This window comes from Erpetoichthys calabaricus, chromosome 9 (genome assembly GCF_900747795.2).
Source record: "Erpetoichthys calabaricus chromosome 9, fErpCal1.3, whole genome shotgun sequence".
NCBI lineage: Eukaryota > Metazoa > Chordata > Cladistia > Polypteriformes > Polypteridae > Erpetoichthys > Erpetoichthys calabaricus.
The window spans coordinates 3,251,327-3,266,943 of NC_041402.2; the positions used below are offsets into that span (position 1 = coordinate 3,251,327).

At 43.1% G+C, this 15,617-nt stretch overlaps 1 protein-coding gene across 3 annotated transcripts in view; it reads left to right on the forward strand.

Moving 5' to 3' along the window:
• Positions 1 to 15,617, forward strand: part of LOC114657332 (retinoic acid receptor RXR-alpha-A) — a 385,485-nt gene that overhangs the window by 183,401 nt on the left and 186,467 nt on the right. The window lies entirely within an intron of this gene.

Below are 15,617 nucleotides of genomic sequence, written 5' to 3' on the forward strand. Positions count from 1 at the left end.
GACAGCGTGACACGGCGGGCAAAGAGGCTTAAAACAATTCTGACTCACCTTGGGGGAGTGGAGCCAAACCCAACAGCATCAGAGGTGAGAACCACAACCCTGGATGGGATGTCTGGTCACCACAAAGACCACTCACACCCACCCACACACACACACACACACACGCTCACACTCACACTGGGCCAGTCTGGGATCACCAGTGGACCTCACCAGTGTGACATTGAGGAGGATAGAAGGAAAACCACAAGAACACAGGGAGAACATGCAAAATCACAGCAACCACAAGTCACAAATGTGGCGCCCTATTCTATATACTGCCTTGTATACTTGCATATTTTATAAAGTTTCTTTCTTAAAGCTTTCTATATATTATTAATTATATAATACCTTATCTTTGACAATACTGTATATTACATAGAGCCTTTACTATCTATCTATCTATCTATCTATCTATCTATCTATCTATCTATCTATCTATCTATCTATCTATCTATCTATCTATCTATCATATAGTGCCTTTCACATCTATCTATCTATCTATCTATCTATCTATCTATCTATCTATCTATCTATCTATCTATCTATCTATCTATCTATCATATAGCGCCTTTCACATCTATCTATCTATCTATCTATCTATCTATCTATCTATCTATCTATCTATCTATCTATCTATCTATCTATCTATCATATAGTGCCTTTCACATCTATCTATCTATCTATCTATCTATCTATCTATCTATCTATCTATCTATCATATAGCACCTTTCACATCTATCTATCTATCTATCTATCTATCTATCTATCTATCTATCTATCTATCTATCTATCTATCTATCTATCATATAGCACCGTTCACATCTATCTATCTATCTATCTATCTGTCTATCTATCTATCTATCTATCTATCTATCTATCTATCTATCTATCTATCTATCTATCTATCTATCTATCTATCTATCATATAGCGCCTTTCACATCTATCTATCTATCTATCTATCTATCTATCTATCTATCTATCTATCTATCTATCTATCTATCTATCTATCTATCATATAGAGCCTTTCACATCTATCTATCTATCTATCTATCTATCTATCTATCTATCTATCTATCTATCTATCTATCTATCTATCTATCTATCTATCTATCTATCTATCATATAGTGCCTTTCATATCTATCTATCTATCTATCTATCTATCTATCTATCTATCTATCTATCTATCTATCTATCTATCTATCTATCTATCTATCTATCTATCTATCTATTATATAGTGCCTTTCACATCTATTTCTTATATGGTGCCTTTCATCTCTCTCTCTCTCTCTCTCTCTCTCTCTCTCTCTCCTTCACTGTCTTAAATAAACATACTAATTAGAATAAAACTTTTTTTTTTTTATAGCCATGCCATATTGGTGAACCGCCTTTGGTCTCCTAAAGAACCACCCATAAGAAGGTTCCAGAAGGAGAGCCTTTCTCCAATTCAGTCTGTATCAGGTTCCATAAATGACCATCAGCAGATGCTAACAGATTCCTAAACTCCTGGTATATCCCCAGTTTGAAAAGCGCTCTCTCTTCTTGTAACCACACTGGACTCGGTTCTGGTTTTCTTGGTCTCTCAGTATCCTGCCTACTACACATTACAGATGTCTGCTCTGCCCTCATATTGGTAGACGTTTTCAATGCCCAAAGAACAACCTCCATGAGCACAGGACCCTCCAAAGAATGAAATGGCTGTTTGTCAAGGAAAGGGTCTACGAGGAGTCATAGGGCTCAGTAAAATAAAACCAGTTAATTCACGCCCGTTATTTGTTAGAGTGCTGGACTCTATTGTTCTGCCCGTGGTCGTGTGACTCGCGGGGTGCCGCGCCATGTCGTACCTCAAATGCCGATTCCTGATGTTGTCGTCTCCCTGTGAAGTGTGGGCGCACCCAGCCAGGGCTCAGAAGACACGCGGGTGGCCTGACGTGGCGGGTCGGGTGACTTTCAGACCTCACAGATTTCTAATCAGGGCCGGTTGACGTCACGTGGCGCTATATTTGAACGCTTCGCGGTTGTATTTTCAGAGTGCTGAAGCTGCGCTGCCCACCGCACTGCTCACTAACGCCTCTCTGCCATCAGCTCCGCCGCCTGTCATCTTCACCGCAGGTTTTTTTTTTTTTGTTTTTCTCCCCACAAACTTTGTGCCCGCCCGCCCGTCGCTTGCTGCTTCCAGGCGCCGACGTTTTTTAAGCTCACACGACTCCTTTTCTGGCTTCGCCTCTCGAATGCACTCTCATGTCAGCTTTTTTGGGCGCTCCTGCCCAAGACACGCAGCGCAAATCTCCATCGCGACCCCCAAGTTGCCAGTTTCTGTCCACAGAGCCGACTCGGTCACCGTTACGTCACCTCACCTGTGTTTGCCGGTAGTGAGTCACGTGCTCGAAAATGTGCGAACTGCTGCTCTGTAAAATTCCTGAAAGCCCTTTGGGATGAGGACTTCTTATTGGATGTCAAAGGATGTAAGTCGCCTTAGATAAAAGTGTCAGCCAAAAAATAATGACGAGCAACAAAAATATATTTCGTGACACATATTGACATTTCATGCTGTTTTTATTTATTGTCACATTAGACAGTACTGCGCTTTAAATACTGCGCATTTAAACTAAATTTTGTTTAGAATATTCTTCCAACAACCCACTACCTTGAAATGAATGGAATCGTCCATCCAGCCATCTTCTTAATCCCCTTCATCCTGAGCAGGGCCGGCATGAAGCTACCATTGAGAGTAACGCAGGAACAATCCCTGGAAAGGACGACAGATCGTCACATGGTGAACACACACACACATACACGCGCGGGGGCAAATTAACATCACCCATCCGCCTAACCTGCGTGTCTCTGGACATTGGACACCGGGAGAACATGCAGCCTCCATGCTGGGGAGACCCCCCCGGGACATGAACTTCAACCTCCTTGTTGCGAGATATCAGCACTACCAGTGCCATCCATCCATCCATTTTCCAACCCGCTGAATCCGAACACAGGGTCACGGGGGTCTGCTGGAGCCAGTCCCAGCCAACACAGGGCACAAGGCAGGAACCAATCCCAGGCAGGGTGCCAACCCACCGCAGGCACTACCAGTGCGCCAAAATTAATTCAGTTCAATTCAGTTGATGTTTTTATATAGCGCCTTTCACTGAGTGCAGGTGCCAAGCGCTGCAGTGGCAAGTGCTCAGGTAAATTTACTTATAGTGCATACTTGTTAAAGGGGTGCAAATCTTAGGTCACGCTTGTTAATTTAATAATACAACTGGACTTTCATCAATCCATTTCCTAAACCTGCCATATCTCGTGGACAAGTCTCTGGGGAGGGTGGAGCCTAATCCAGCAAACAGCGCTGAACTGTAAACCTCAAAATGGTTGGCACAGTTCTCACCTCCAATCCACAGCGCTTTTCATATCCACCCATTCATTATATAGCGTCTTTCACGTCCATGCATTATACTGTGTTTACCACGTCAATGGATCGTGTATGTTTCCAATTGTAGTTGGCTTTTGCATGGCAGCTTCTCACTTGGAAGCGCACCGTGACCCTCAACATCTCCACGTCACTCGCTTCACGTTCCTTTTGTGATCTGATGATCTCTAATTTTATTTATTTATTTATTTATTTACTTACTTACTTATGTTTGGTGTTTGTTTGCTTATTCCCTCAGACGGTTGTGTTTATGAGTTTGTCTGTCGTGCCCGCCGTTTCATTTTTTAGTCAGGTGACTCAGACGCCCGCTCGCTTTGCATTTTTCCAGTCCGTTCGCGGCGCTCCAGCGGGTTTCAGAGGCACACAGAGGTCCACAAAAATGGCTCTGGTAATCAATCAGATCGGGTGACTGTTGTTTCATTTTTCTTTTTCTTTTAAGTTTCTTTATCTCGTTTCTGCGAGACGCTGTCGCCATTCACGAGCAGAGCACCCGCCGTGTCGCAATCCCCTAACAGACGCTGGCCGCAGTAACTGCCGTTTCGTGCAGCGCGCCGATCGCGTAAAGCGCGTCTCTGCCTTTTTTCTTTTTTCCCATTTTGTCAAAGTAACTTTTTTATTTATTTATTTATTTATTTTTTGTGCCGTTGCATTTCGAGTTCAGTCATGATGACTTAATAATTCCTTAAGGAGAAAACAAACCGTGTAAATCATTTTAATGCTCTGGTAATTACTGTAGACGCTAATCTAATTAACATGTAATGCAAATTAGGCAACAGTAGGCTAATGATTTATTATTTAAATGCGCCCTTAATTCACAGTGGCACTAGTGATGGATTTATGTTAAAGGACTGTATGGAGTTCAAAGCCAAATCAGCAATTAGAAGTAATCTGTTTAATCACTCGGTGGGTCATTTTGAAAAAGTTGCATAGTTAATAATGCATGAAAATAATATAAGTGCATCTTTAATTTATCAAATATGTTATGTAATTACTGCCATTATTAATCCAATCGAACGAGACAAATGGAGAGAAATTAACTCTTAATTACCGTTGAATAACTAAACTTTTGAGTTAAGTGTTCCCTTTATGTATTAATAACTGAATATTAAGACGCTCTGTTTTCTTCATTCATAAATCAATGACATCCACTCTGCAGTGCCTTTTAATACTGTCTCTGTGCACAATCCATCCATCCATCCATTTTCCAACCCGCTGAATCCGAACACAGGGTCACGGGGGTCTGCTGGAGCCAATCCCAGCCAACACAGGGCACAAGGCAGGGAACCAATCCTGGGCAGGGTGCCAACCCACCGCAGGACACACACAAACACACCCACACACCAAGCACACACTAGGGCCAATTTAGAATCGCCAATCCACCTAACCAGCCTGTCTTTAGAAATGTGGGAGGAAACCGGAGCGCCCGGAGGAAACCCACGCAGACACGGGGAGAACATGCAAACTCCACGCAGGGTGGACCCGGGAAGCGAACCCGGGTCTCCTAACTGCGAGGCAGCAGCGCTACCACTGCGCCACCGTGCCGCCCCCTGCGCACAATCTGCACTTCCAAAATAAGACCTGCTAATTCTCAAATTTATCAATCCATCCATCCATTCTCTAAACCCACATCAACCTGAGCAGAAAGGCATCCATCATCAACAGAAATCCATCCATTCATCCATCCATCTATCTTCTACAAAAATGCATCCATCCATGCATCTTAAAATGTCCACCTTCCATCCATTATCAAAAGACCACTATCTTCCTCCCATCTTCCTCAGAAATCTATCTTCCAACTATATGCTACTCATGAGGCTGGCACTTCTGTGTCTTACTGAAGTGACACAAAACAGGGAGCTCTTCTCGCAACAGCGCCCTCTGGCGACACCCTAGGACCCCAAAACTCTATAAATAAAATGAATTATTATCCATCCATCCATTTTCCAACCCGCTGAATCCGAACACAGGGTCACGGGGGTCTGCTGGAGCCAATCCCAGCCAACACAGGGCACAAGGCAGGAAACAGTCCTGGGCAGGGCGCCAACCCACCGCAGGACACACACAAACACACACCAAGCACACACTAGGGCCAATTTAGAATAACCAGCATGTCTTTGGACTGTGGGAGGAAACCGGAGCACCCAGAGGAAACCCACGCAGACACGGGGAGAACATGCAAACTCCACACAGGGAGGACCCGGGAAGCGCTACGCACTGCGCCACCGTGCCGCCCTGAATTATTATTATTATTATTTTTATTATTGTTATTGAGTACAGTGGGTATCCAGACTGCGATCATGCCAGAGGAGCATTGGCACATAAGAGAATGGACTGTCTATGGTACACAGCCCCGCCCCACAATCCCCCCCCCCCCACTCTTCCCATTAGTCTTTCTCTCTGGGATTACTGGGACCCATCCTGGCCGGGTTGCACCTATACCCAGGCTCTCCTTTCCATTATTGGGAGTTTTTCCTTGTCTTCTTAGAGAGTCAAGGCTGGGGGGCTATCAAGCGCCAGTCCCTCTTAAAGCCCATTGCGGCACTTCCTGTGTGATTTTGGGCTATACAGAAATAAACTATTGTATTGTATTGTATTATGGCCTTCTTGCCAGGTAAGACACTGCCCTCCATTCCAGGTAGGTTGCCTGTCTATCCATTATGACATCTAAAATCCCCGTAAAGCCTGCTTCTCAGATTCTGTTATTTCGAGTCTCTCTGCTCGCCTCCTGTCCGCTTTTTGACTGCCACTAAGGGTAAACAGGCCATTGTTACCGTTGTGAAATTATCATTCGGTTTTGTGGCAGATATTTCTGGTCTCTCTGTTTGCTCCTCGTTCCCCAGTGTCACTCGGTATGTTCTTCCCTTGCCAAACTGACCAATCAGATTGCTCGGAGCTACCGGACACACACGCACACTGACTTTGCTATACTAGTAAGGGTACTGGTCGAAGACAGCTGGTAGTATCATTTAAAAATGTTTGCCATCCCATGCCCTGCGTGTGCTTTTTAGCTGCTTTCCTCGGTTTTCGTGTGTGGCTGGACATTTCTTCACCCGCGCCCCGTGTGTCGAGCGCGTTCCAGTAAAGCCCGCTTGTCAGCCCCTCGTTATTTTCAACAGGCCTTTCTCGCCTCCTGTCCGGTTTTATACTTTGAAGGCGACACTTTCAACGCGTCTCACACTCGCACGTCGTCTTTCGTCACCAGAGCCAAACTGACCAATCAGGTCGCTCGGAAGGGCTGGCCACACAGGCCTTAGTGTTTTATTCCAGATTTATAGATAGATCGGTATAAATAGATCGTATATGTAAGAGAGCGCGAGGGAGGGAGAGAGTGTTTGTCTGCTGTCAGGTATTAAGCCTTTAATTGGCAGAAAGGGAGCGCCAAACCTGTTAGTGTTGCCTCGGGGCTGAGGTGTTGCAGTTCTCAGTACAGGCCTGCGGTGTTCACTTCTTGTTTGACGAGGAGACACGTCACTACACCCGCATGAAATACAGGGCCATATTCGGACTTGCAAGTCACTTTGGATAACAAGTCACCATAATCAAATACTTGGAATAGACATCTTCAAACGTGCAGGATATTCAGAGAGGCTTTCTCAAGAAATGCGAAAAGGCTTTGGCAGGCAGGCTTAAAAAAAAAAAAAAAACTCGCTCAGCGCCTCTTGGACTCCTCAGCGTGTCCCTTGTCCCTTTACTGTTGACAGACGTCCCACAAGGACCGACCTTTACATCGCACTGCTGTTGAAAACCCCGGCTATCCATTTGTCTAACCCGTTTATCCGGTTCAGGATCGCGGAGAGCCGCTGCCTAACCCGGCATTGCTGGCATTCAGCAGGAACCAACTGTGGAAGAGTGCCCGGCCCCCTGGAAAGGCTGAAAAATAAACTCATCGCCATCAACAAAAAAAGTTGTAAAGACTAAAGAGGATGGAGGTGGGGGCCGTTTATTGAAGTGCAATGTCTGAATAACTGACCCTCCAGGTGTTTGCTGATTGGAATTGTGAAACACCGCGGTAAAAAGACAAACGCACACGCGAGCGCGCGCGGCGACGAGCGCGCGCACACACACACGCACGCGCTTCATTGCGCTTCACGGACATCTCTCACTTCTGCTCTTCTCTACAGTTCCTTACACCTCTCTCGCCCTCTTTCTTTTCTTCTTGTTGACTTGTTTTTCCCGCTCCTCTTCGTTCCGTTTCTTTTTCTATCTCTTCTTTTTTTCCGTATTCCCGGTTGTCCACCATGCTGTCGTCAAATAAATCGTGCTTTTTTTTTTTTTTCGTTTCCACACTGGCACTTTACTGCGTCGTGCAGTTCCTCGTAGCCCCGATGCTACATTCTGGGGAGAGTCCTTGGCATGTGAAGTTGGTTCTTGGGGCTTTGAAAAGGTTGAACAAAGCAGAAATCTTTAATGCGTGGTAGGCGACCAAGCAGAACGCTTAGAGATCAAGAAAAGCCGAAGTTAAGTCACCCAGCGCTTTTCTGAAGAATCAGGATGCGATATCGGGGCAGCTTAGTTATTCGCTACACAAACGGGCTTGATGGGCTGAATGGCCTCCCCTCGTGTGTCAGATTTCTTGTGTTCTTTAATCATTGTAAAAAGTGCGAGTCCTTTCAAATTTGGAGAGCATTTCACCAGTCTCTTATCATCTGTCCATGGCGATTTTTGCACCCTGTTAGAGATTTTAATAAATCTTTCTGGAACTTTCAATTGTGGACAGTTCTGTTGGGAACCAAAAATGCCCCCCTTATGGAATTGCTTTGAAGAAGCACTTTGATGCTTTTCTTTTAAAGAGTGTGTGGCACCAGACTTGTACTGCTATAAGAAAAGGGCACCAGATTGAGTTTGAACGATATGTGGACCCCTCCAGGGCAATCTTTACGAATTTGTCTTAAAAGAGGGGCAGAGAACGAGTAAAGAAACAAACAATATGGGGGCACAGTGGGTAGCAACGCAGCCTCACCGATCCATTGTTCTGGGTTCGAACCGCCACGCCTGAACGTTGTACCTATGGAGATTCCTTGGATGCGTGAAGGCGAATGTGTTGGCATGACATGTGGCGCAGGCTGATTAGGATATGCAGGTAAGATTTAATCAACTCTGTGCACGGCCATTAGTGACCATGACACTCTATCGTCATTTAAAAATGCACACCGTGCGTTGCTGTGGGCATGAATGGGTGGGCGCAGCGATGGACTGGGAGCCCCCGTCCTGCCGACCCCCGGCCACAACGAACTGCATCAGGCAGAGTTGACAATGCTATATTACATTACATTATTTATAATATATTATATTATATTATATTGTATATAGCACTTTATTCTGCCTAAAGCTGACATTTAGCTTTTTACAGAAGCTCAAGAAACATTCAGTCGACTCCCTCAGACACACACGAGAATTACAATACGAATTACAGTTCAATTACAATTACAATTACACGCGTTTATAATATAATTTCATGTGTGATATAATCTGCCAGCACAATACCTCCCTGCGACTCTCACTGCCAAGTCAGAAGTTTTTCTTTCATTTAGTCACACTGCTGAACATTTATCTGTTTATTCATTACATTATTATGGTTTTTATTCCACATCTGTAAAAAGTCACCGCAGGGGACAAATAAAGTTCTATCTGTTTATTATGTAGTGCCATCTTTCTTTATCCTGTTATTTCTTATTTGTGTGACTTATTTTTCCAAAACGACGTACAACATTTGAGATACCTTTGGTGACGTTTCTTTTGTTTTTTAACCAATTAGGACAGAAACAGGTGAGGTGACCCGCTCACGTGACGCACGGGGTGAAGTCATAGGCCTGAGCCTCTGCACCGTAAAAAATGGCTGTTAGTTTGACACAATAAAACTGTGAAATAGCGAAAGCAGACATCTGTAAAATGTAAAACGCACTAAAATGAAATATACAGACCAGTATAACAGATTTTACAGAGTTAACCCGTAAAAATACGGTGAAATAATGGTGATCACGGCATCAAAAAATGAGATAATGCCATCAGAAAGAAAATCGTGTTACACTTTCCATTTTACTGCGCCAGGCTGTTTCAAGAAAAGCGTCGTTTGTTGACCGTGTGCGGTTTGTGCTAATCCGCTGTCACATGCGGCGACCAAGAATAAATATTCACATATAAACAGCGACCTCACATTCGTTAAACTCAAGATGATCAGATGTATTTGTTTGATGTGGCTGTTTCTTCAATATCACTAAAGGAATTCATGGGCACCCGAGGTAAAGTACGTTGGTGTGGTTGCCATATAAAGTAGGATGCAGTTTTTCAGAACGTAAACATTTTCTGGGTTTTTTTTTTCTTGGCACCGATTTCTAAATTTGCATACAGTTATGATATTTGCATAAGGAAACGCCCCCTTTTACAATGGTCTTCCAGGTGAACCGCAAACCTTTGCACAATTGGGGGAACAGAAACAGAATTAGCGGACGTATTTACCCCGAGTGCTGAAGGTTCGAGGTTTGAGGTTATGAAGCTCATTTATGGGGGGTTACTTTGAATAAACTGGCAAACCTGAAGGATACTATATACCACAAAAGACCATTTACTTCTCCATAAGACAACATGCCACCATGTCAATAAATGTTGTTGTTTTATTGACTCAAACTGTGCGGTGGTCTGTGGGCTTCTGACACGTTGATGGTTTACTGATTGGCATCTGAATTACAGTGCGGGCGTTTCAATTTAAACATTCACTTCTATTGTAATGTGCTGTAAAGAAAACACAGCTACTTACTGTACAATATATACACTTGCAAAAAGTTATACCGTAGATCAAAATATATTGGCACTTGATCTTTTATGGTAAAATTCCGGTAACCACAGCTGCCATTTTTTATCGCAAATTTAACCTTTTCTTTACAGTGTACACCACCCCATCTATCTATCTATCTATCTATCTATCTATCTATCTATCTATCTATCTATCTATCTATCTATCTATCTATCTATCTATCTATCTATTATATAGTGCCTTTCACATCTATCTATCTATCTATCTATCTATCTATCTATCTATCTATCTATCTATCTATCTATTATATAGTGCCTTTCACATCTATCTATCTATCTATCTATCTATCTATCTATCTATCTATCTATCTATCTATCTATCTATCTATCTATAATATAGTGCCTTTCACATCTATCTATCTATCTATCTATCTATCTATCTATCTATCTATCTATCTATCTATCTATCTATCTATCTATTATATAGTGCCTTTCATCTATCTATCTATCTATCTATCTATCTATCTATCTATCTATCTATCTATCTATCTATCTATCTATCTATCTATCTATCTATTATATAGTGCCTTTCACATCTATCTATAATATAGTGCCTTTCACATCTATCTATCTATCTATCTATCTATCTATCTATCTATCTATCTATCTATCTATCTATCTATCTATCTATTATATAGTGCCTTTCATCTATCTATCTATCTATCTATCTATCTATCTATCTATCTATCTATCTATCTATCTATCTATCTATTATATAGTGCCTTTCTATCTATCTATCTATCTATCTATCTATCTATCTATCTATCTATCTATCTATCTATCTATCGCGCCTTTCACATCTATCTATTATATAGTGCCTTTCACATCTATCTATCTATCTATCTATCTATCTATCTATCTATCTATCTATCTATTATATAGTGCCTTTCATCTATCTATCTATCTATCTATCTATCTATCTATCTATCTATCTATCTATCTATCTATCTATCTATTATATAGCGCCTTTCACATCTATCTATTATATAGTGCCTTTCACATCTATCTATCTATCTATCTATCTATCTATCTATCTATCTATCTATCTATCTATCTATCTATCTATCTATTATATAGTGCCTTTCATCTATCTATCTATCTATCTATCTATCTATCTATCTATCTATCTATCTATCTATCTATCTATTATATAGTGCCTTTCTATCTATCTATCTATCTATCTATCTATCTATCTATCTATCTATCTATCTATCTATCTATCTATCTATCTATCTATCTATCTTATATTATATTATATTATTCAGTCAGTCATTGTCCAACCTGCTATATCCTAACTACAGGGTCACGGGGGTCTGCTGGAGCCAATCCCAGCCAACACAAGGTGCAAGGCAGGAACAAACCCCAGGCAGGGCGCCAGCCCACCACAGGGCACACACACACACACACACACACCAAGCACACACTGGGGACAATTTAGGATTGCCAATGTACCTAACATGCATGTCTTTGGACTGTTGGAGGAAACCCACGTAGACACGGGGAGAACATGCAAACACCGCACCACCATTAGGCCTTATAAAATGCGGCACTGGTAATAATTTTCATTTTTATAGTTTTTTAGTATGCACGGCATGTGTCAGAAAGCACCTCACAAATCAAACAAACTAAACCGAGAATCTGTGGTTACCTGACGTGAGAAGAAACTGACAAATAAAAATGTAGACGTGGAGGCGCTATAAACGGGCTGTGTGTGTGTCGTCCAGGACGCGATTACTGGATGATGCCGCAGTGTTCTGATCACTTTGTGCTGTTAAAGGGGTTTGCGTTTCTTTACAAACGTCCCTTTTTGTCGTCGGGCACACTCCTCGTGCTCCTCTTTTCCCTTCTGTCTGCCATGTCCTCAGCGCCACACAGTGGACCGGTTGGCATTACAGGTGGCGTCCATTACTATACGGTGATTACTTCCCGGCCCTGTCCGTTATTTCTTACGTGGTCCCCTCAGAAGGCAAAGTGGATTCTGGAAATGAACAAACGAATGAATGAATGAATGAACGCCAGCTTTATTAGTGACACAGCTACTGTCCCTTTGCCACCCCTGATGTACTGTAAAGCCAACCTGGCAATTCCACAGGTGTCGTCTGAAGCGATGAGTGCGCCAGGCTGGGCGTTTCGCTTTCGGCCATACACTGAACATTCTGTATGGGTGTCTACACGGAGGCGCCATCAGCTTTGCGCGGCATGCCGAGTACACGTGACAAAGGAAGAAGCTGGCAGAGTTGGGTCACCTTCCGCTTTTGAATTCTCATGGAGTGATGACAGTTTCGGTCTGAGATCTGTGAAATCGGCACGTTTTTTTTTGGGGGGGGGGGGGTGAGAAAACATTGCTGGGGTAAAAGTGAGTTTAAGCAAAATGATAGCAGTTTAGGAAACGAGAGTCCTGTACGGGGCAAGCAGGCTGCGCCCTTACAGCCAGTGCCGCCTCTGACGGCCCGCCGAGACCCGATAACTGGACATTTATACACACGCGTTAGCAGTGCTGCAGCCTTCAATAATGATAATAATAATAAATTATTTATTATTATTACTGTTTCGGAGGCAGATATAAAGGGACAATAACATGTCATGACTTTTTAACTATTCAAAAATTATTAACAGAATTATTAATGTGTGATAAATAATAATTGTAAACTAAAGAAAACAATTTTTTTCTAAAGTAACACATCTGTGCCAGTGGTCGCCTAATCCTACTATACTTTTGAGCTTTGTTTTTGCTAATGGGGGTCTATGAGGTGGCTTTGGCATTTCTCGGGGGGGGGTTGGCAGCCCCCATCCATAAAGAACGGCTGGTGACAAGTGACCTCTAATGACATGCAAGGTGTCATTTTGTGATGAAGGGGGATGCAAGACTATGGCACTGCACACCCTGAGAAACAAGGTGGACCCACCTGCCCGAACCCCCAAATGGATGTGAAAATGTGTGGCGCTACAAAGCCCTGCCGGGCCCCCCCCCCCTAGTCTAATTGGAATGTCCATTTTGTGATACAAAAAACAAAGTCTTATTGTTGAGGTGGCACCCAAAGGGACCAATGAACTGTTGAAGGGACCAAAGAAAAGCAGCAGAAAAAATGTCAAGCGAGGCAAATGTGAAGCAGGACGGCTGGAAGCAGACAATGGCGGGCTGGCAATGGGGAACACGCAGGCAGCCAAGAATTACTCATGGAAAAGCAGCAAATGTATGAATCTGATATGTTTCTGATTTAAATGTTGTGAAGGACAACAGAACAGTGAGGCGCACTGCACTGCAGGGACTTCTGGGGGTTGGCATAGACCGCTGTGCAGACAAGATGCCATTTATATATAATGTGTGAGTGTGAGACCTCCAAACTGGTGTGGCAGCACCCCAAACCCCTCGACACAACGGGTACGACAGTAGTCATTTTTATTCTTTCCAGTAAGTTGACGGGCCCTTCTAGAATCCTCCCACACAGAACAGCACAAGAATAAGAATAAAACTCTTCCTCCTTCTCCTTCCTACTCCTCTTCCTCCAAACAAGTGTTGTCCTCTCCCTCCCTCCCTCCCGACTGTGACTCCCTGAGGTCAGGCGGACCGACTCCTTTAATCTCGGACACTTCCGGTGTAAGGGCATGGTCTGTTGGAAGCACATCTGGGTCATGTGGAAGAACCAACGTAGTAAGGTTCACTGATCTCTGCAGCACCCATGGAACCCAAGTGGGCCACCTTGCTGGATTACAGATCCCAGCATGCCCTGCGGGTGTCCTTACAGGTGGCACAGACCTGGGATGTTACTGTCTAGAGTTTCGAAGGAGCAAACAGTTCATATCTTTTTTTCTCCCTCTCTCCTTCTGGCATATTGGCCTCCTGGCTGGGCAAGGGTCCTCGATGGAGCCCTTCTGGGACATCAGCATCTCTGTTCTGTTGTTGGCAGCTTCTGCCCAGCTCTTGGTTGAGGCAGTGAACATCCTGCCTTTGTTCCTGTCCCAGTATTTCTTTTTTCTTCCCACCCAGGTAAGAAACCTTGAGCCGTCCTTGTTGGGTTGCCAGCCTGCCAGCCTATGCTTGCCACCCCTTACAATATACTGTATGTATGCATATGAATATACTGTATATATGTGTACTGTGTATGTATATATTTTTATACATATATATGCAGGTATATATATATATATATATATATATATATATATAATGTGTGCATATATACAGTATATATATATATATATATATATATATTTACATAAACGTTTATGTGTGTGTGTGCGTGTATATATATATATATATATATATATATATATATATATATATATATATATATATATATATATAACAGATTGCTGGCCAACCACAAGCGTTACCTGGTAGGTAACCACCCATATAATCAGATTGTGACACAGACTACGAATGCCGTGAATATATATATATATATATATATATGTATGTATATATATATATATATATATATATATATATATATATATATATATATATATATATATATATATATATACAGTATATATATATATATGTTGTTAGCTGAGAAAAATCACTGGACATGGCGTAATACAATATTTGGGGTGCCAACACGGCCACAATCCTATTTAATAATTAACAGTCCAACACAAATAAAGCAAATACTTGTGAGCCCCCCCCCCCCCCGCATGTCTCTTCTGTAAGCCGTCCAGTGATCTCCGCCTCACGATGTTCCTTGGATTGAAATGACGACCGCCATTTGTTGGTTTCCTCTTTTTTTTAATGGTCCGCTCCTTGAAGGGGTGCAGCGTCTGGTGAGCGGCGGAGGCGGAGCTAGGTGTCATTTCCTAGCAACGGCTCTGCACTGCGTAGGAAATAAGAGACATGGTCAGCAAGAGCGCCCCCTGCTACTTGGTGGTGGTATTACTCAGGTTACCTGAGCCATTCAGGAGGTCCACTAGTGTGACAATGTACATATATAGATAGAACTTTATTTGTCCCCAAGGGGAAATTTGGCTTTTTACAGAAGCTTGCTGGGGAACCAGAGGGTCTCCGTTTATGTGCAGGATGGGAACTGAAATTAACAGCACATGAGGGGTGAATGGCACCAATCAATAGTTAGGAAAGGCACTATATAATATATAACTGTCAGAAGTAGCTTCAACTCCCACCTCCGGCAGAACTTCGACCACGTCCCGAGGGAGGTGGGGGACATTGAGTCCGAATGGGCCATGTTCCGTGCCTCTATTGTTGAGGCGGCTGACCGGAGCTGTGGCCGTAAGGTGGTCGGTGCCTGTCGTGGCGGCAATCCCCGAACCCGTTGGTGGACACCGGCGGTGAGGGATGCTGTCAAGCTGAAGAAGGAGTCCTACCGGTCCCTTTTGTCCTGTGGGAC